General features: G+C 46.6%; 1 long non-coding RNA gene across 1 annotated transcript; it reads left to right on the top strand.

The window, feature by feature from the left end:
• Positions 1–2,251: 2,251 nt before the first annotated feature.
• Positions 2,252–2,716, top strand: LOC109705211. Its single transcript, XR_002214669.1, has 3 exons — positions 2,252–2,283; positions 2,381–2,449; positions 2,567–2,716. It is a non-coding gene; the product is annotated as an uncharacterized LOC109705211 (long non-coding RNA).
• Positions 2,717–5,519: the final 2,803 nt, after the last annotated feature.

Consider the following 5,519-nt stretch of genomic DNA (forward strand, 5'->3'; position numbering starts at 1 on the left):
ACCCAGGACAACCCCAACACCGACTTGGCGGCGATTACTTGGACGCGATTCAAGGAGCTTCTACTGGCACACCAATTTCCTACCAGCGTCAAGAGGAAGATGGAGCAGGATTTGCGCAGCTTGCGCCAGGACGAGCGGTCAGTGGCTGAGTACGAGAGGGAGTTCTCCCGGATACTACACTGTATACCGTTTGTTGTGAGGGATGACGAGGACAAGGCCCGCATATTTGAGCGTGGTTTGCGGCCCTCTATCTTCCGGTTGGTGCAGTCTTCCAACCTCCAAACCTACCGAGAGGTTGTGGATCGAGCGTTGATAGTAGAGGCAGGAGCGGCGGATTTACAGGAGCGTCGTGAGAGCTCGGAGAAAGGGAAAGGAAAGAGGCCCGCGGCTGAGGGTGCGAGTCAGACGCACTCACGGAGGCCGCCGAGGCACCCCAGGAGCCGGAGCCAGTCGCGAGGACGTGGCCAGTCTACTCAGCGAGGAGGACCTGATCGTCGTCAGGCTCCCCGCTGCGTGATTTGTGGCGGTCCTCATTATCCGCGGCAGTGTTCACGCAGCCGGGGTAGGTGCTTCTTGTGTGGCCAGGAGGGCCACTTCCAGTCGGACTGCCCGAGGAGTCCTTTGCCAGCGCCATCTTCGGCATCTGCACCTGCATCGCCAGGTCCCAGCCAGGGGACAGCTTCTGCGCATCACCAAGCCGGTCGGCCACCTGTCCAGCGGCAGACGGAGGGGTCACGACAGGCCCCGAGCGGGCGCATGTATGCGGCCCAAACTGAGGAGGCGGCGGCAGTAGAGAATGTGGTCGCAGGTATCATTTTACTTTATGGTATTCAAGTTAGAGCTTTATTTGATACCGGTGCATCGCATTTATTTATAGACCGGCTGTTTGCCGAGTTGCATGGCATCTCACTTGTATCCTTGTTGCATCTGGGATGAGTCGTTGTACCCGATCATTCTTTGGACATTCGGGAGTTTTGCCCCAGTTGCCCTGTTCGGGTTGGAGATTGGATCATGCCCGTGGACTTGCTAGCTTTGCATAAACTCGGGAAGTTTGATGTTGTTTTGGGCATGGATTGGTTGACTAAGTACTACGCCACTATCGATTGCAAGGATCGAACGGTGACGTTTAGAGAGCCGGGGCAGGCTGAGGTTGTGTACCGAGGATGCCAGAGTTCGCTCTTTGCGATGACAATCAGCTCCTCGCGAGCTAGGCAGTTGATTAGTAGAGGCTGCGTAGCCTATTTGGCTACTGTGGTGTTGAAGGGTGACAACAACGCCCCTAGGATTGAGGATATCCCCGTAGTGCGGGAGTTTCGAGACGTGTTCCCAGCGGAGCTTTCAGGCATGCCACCTGATAGGGAGATTGAGTTTGTGGTAGATCTCGTTCCTTGGACTACTCCAATCTCAAAGGCACCCTATAGGATGGCACCAGCGTGTAATACACTGAACTTTTGCAAATTGCGGAGTTCGAGTATGTGGATTGGTGTGTGGATCAATCCTACATGTTCTAAAAGATTAGAACATGTTTTTGGATAAGTTAGAGGATGATTGGAATGTTAAAAGTGAGAAATTGCATTGCTCGGCGAAAATCAGCAATTTTCTGCTTGTTGTACCGGTACAGCCATCACCTTGTACCGGTACAAGCTGGCAGATTCGTGGCAGCAAGGTTAGTTTCGTAATTTCACATTTGATACCTACCTATTTGATCCCAGCACGACTCTGGGACTTCAGTGGAGTGTGCTAGAGCTCAGCAAAGGGTTTTTTCACCTTCTTCTCTCTCTCTCTCTAGGGTTTTTCTTTCTCTACTTCGAATTCGTTGATTTTGCTCATTTTCGTCGCCGCGCTTGTTCTTCGCTGTTTGCGAGCGTCGCAGAGCTTTCATGGACGCGTGGGAGAGTATTTTGGAAGGTTCTTTGCAACTCTGGACCAGTGAAGTGCTGGTTGGAAGCTCGAGAAGGTAAACGACTCGATTTTCTCCATTATCAACGTTTTAGTAGTCGTTTATGGGTTGCTTTTGAGTTATTGCTTCTAGTTGCTTTAATCTGAGATTTCAGCAATTAAAGTTGGATTATTTAGTTGTGAATTGAACTCCTTAGACTAGGGATAAGCTTCTTTAAAGGTTAATTGAGATAATTAGCTATTTATGAAGCTATTTCGGACTATACACGGGTTATGCGATCGAATTGATGCAGTTTGGACTTGTTCCTCCGCAGCAGGTTCTCGAACCACTTGGAGCTTATTTGGTGACCTTGGAAGCGGGTTTAGAAGGTATTCTAACCTGAGGTAAGCAAGAATTTCAGTTAAGAAGCCGAAATTGCAAGAATTCGACTATTATAGCTTATAATCAACTATATTGATGTCGTTTCGGAATTGTTCGCAGCGAGAGGGTGTTTGACCCTTGGACCGCCTTCGTTTGGCCTTGGAGGGCCTTCTGGAAGCTTAACGTGAGGTATTGAACTAAGCCAAAACAGGGATTTAAGCCATTCCTATGTATTAAGTGCAATTGCGCCGAAATTGGACATTTCAATCGTGATTTGATACGATCTTTGTGCTTTGTGTTCAGCAGGATTAAGACCTAGTGGGGCTGATCCTTGGGACTCCTTTGGACTATTTGGAGCCTAGTACTAGGTGGGTTTGACCTAACCAGAGCAAGTGAAGCTCCCCTATGTTCTATATGTAACTATAGAATTGATATAGTCGTGTGTTCTTGTCACTATGTGGGTACTAAATGGATTTGGTACCTCTTTGCCATATCGTTGATATATTGGGAATAGAACCTCTATGAAGTAGAGAGAACTTATGCATAATTGTATTTATGCTCATATTTATGTTTATGTTTTGTTAAGTTGAAGAACTAATGGACATGATCATTATGCTTTTGTAAAGTAGAGAACAATGATATTCTCGTGACTTTATTGATTATATATTGACATGCCATGTGACTGGAAAGATTATAATGCCATGTGATTTAGCATTACTCTTATATGTTTACAATCTAGTGGATACTAGTTCTTGTTACTCCTTGTGCATTGAAATTCCGATCGGAGGATCGAGGGTAAGAACATTGCAAATGAAAACATGATAGTTGAGACATGTGGACAGTGGAATATGCTTGCTTGCCATCATGCTCATTCGCACACGCTTGTGAGGGTCGCTCCCTACAAGCCGGTACTCCAGAGTTGGCCTACGCGACAGTTGCTCGCCCGTGCGGGATTGGGTGCCGAAGTGGATTGCCGTGGGGAGTGTATACTACCACGGGGCCATTAGGCGCGGCGCAAGCTGGACTACCTTGGGTAGGTCCCTGTGAATGAAAGGATAGTACTTAATGAAAAAGGACAGTAATGAATGCTTATTAATTAAAGTGTACAGTAGTCACTTTCATGTTTGTGCTTATATTCATGTCTATGTTCATGATTACAGAAATTGCCATATCCCTATTATGCAAATGATTCATTACTGTAGAATGCTATTACATGTTGATTACATGCTCATTACTTGTTAGCATCATGCTTATAAATCATGCAATTATCGTTTTTGCTTTCAATTAGTACATCATGAGCCTAGTGGTGTAATTCGCCGAGGCTGGCGGCTTACCCACTGGGAACTATTGTTTATAGTTCTCACGCCCTTTTGGTGGTTGTTTTTACAGAGCCATCTGCAGGAGAGGCTAGGGATCGTGGCAAGGGAGTCGCGTCTAGCTAGTCGTTGCTAGGAGCGTGCTAGTCGATCACCTTGCTACTCGGGCTACGACCGAGGGTGATGTCCCTTTGTATAGAGAAACCACCATTGTACCTATTTTTGTATACCCGTGATGTATATTTACTGTTGATCCCGATATTTCTGTTGTGATACTTGCTCTTTAGTCGAGATTTTGGGATTGTACACTCTTTGTTCTTTTGTTGATATATATATCGACTTGTACATTGCTCTGATATCAGGATAGGACTTTCTTTGTTTTACTTCCTATCGACTTGCTTTCTTCGTAGACGCCTTATATACTGCAGGTGTATGGCGGGTCTGTACACGTACCGGATATGCTTCCGCTGGTACCCGGGCGTGACACAGCGGAATTGAAGGAGCTGAAGGCACAGTTGCAGGATCTTCTGGACAAAGGTTTTGTGCGACCGAGTGTGTCACCTTGGGGAGCACCGGTCTTGTTTGTTAAGAAGAAGGATGGATCACTTCGCTTGTGCGTGGACTATCGTGAACTTAATAAAGTCACGATCAAGAACAAGTATCCATTACCGAGGATTGATGATCTATTTGATCAGCTCCAAGGATCTTGTGTATACTCCAAGATCGACTTGCAGTCGGGATACCATCAGTTGAGGATCAGACTTGAGGATGTATCAAAGACGGCTTTTAGAACACGGTATGGACATTATGAGTTTACCGTTATGCCGTTTGGGCTTACTAATGCCCCAGCAGCTTTTATGGATTTAATGAACTGTGTTTTCAAGCCTTATTTAGACAGGTTTGTCGTGGTGTTCATCGACGACATTTTGGTCTATTCCCGAAGTGATGTGGATCACGAGGAACACTTGAGACTTGTACTTCAAGTATTTCGGGAAAAGAAACTCTATGCCAAGTTGAAAAAGTGTGAATTTTGGCTTAGAGAGGTGGCATTTTTGGGCCATTTGATTTCTGGATCAGGCATAGCCGTGGACCCGAGAAAAATTGAAGCTATCAGGGATTGGCCGAGGCCGACGAGCGTGACCGAGATACGGAGCTTTATTGGTTTGGCCGGCTATTACCGACGGTTCGTCGAAGGATTTGCAAAATTATCTACTCCCCTCACGAGACTCACGCATAAGGGCACCAAGTTTATTTAGAATGATGCGTGTAAAAGGAGCTTCCAAGAGTTGAAGCAGCGATTGACGACTGCCCCGATCCTTACCTTGCCGACTGCTGGAGCAGGGTATGTGATTTAGAGTGATACTTCCTTTAATGGATTGGGCTGTGTTTTGATGCAGGACGGGAAAGTGATCGCGTATGCATCTCGCCAATTGAAGGATTATGAGAGGAACTATCCTACCCATGACTTGGAGTTGGCGGCCATAGTCTTTGCATTGAAGCTATGGCGCCATTACCTCTATGGCGAGCGATGCGAAGTATATACGGATCACAAAAGCTTAAAGTATCTATTCACTCAGAATGAGTTGAACTTGAGGCAGTGCAGATGGTTGGAACTACTCAAGGATTATGATTTGACGATTCTTTACCACCCAAGCAAGGCTAACGTGGTGGCGGATGCGCTAAGTAGGAAATCGACTGAGAACTTAGCGATGCTTGTGGTTACTCAACCGCCGTTGATCGAGCAGATGAAACGGTTGGAGTTGAAGGTGGTGACTCCTGATACACCTTTGAGACTGATGACTTTAGTGGTGCAACCTACACTTTTGGAAAGGATTAAAGAAAAGCAACCTTCCGACTCGGAGTTGCAAAAGATTCGAGCTAAGATGGTTGATGGTTGCACCGGTGACTTCACTTTAGACGGTGATGGATTGATGCGTTTCCGC

This window comes from Ananas comosus, unplaced genomic scaffold, assembly GCF_001540865.1.
Source record: "Ananas comosus cultivar F153 unplaced genomic scaffold, ASM154086v1, whole genome shotgun sequence".
Classification (NCBI taxonomy): Eukaryota; Viridiplantae; Streptophyta; class Magnoliopsida; order Poales; family Bromeliaceae; genus Ananas; species Ananas comosus.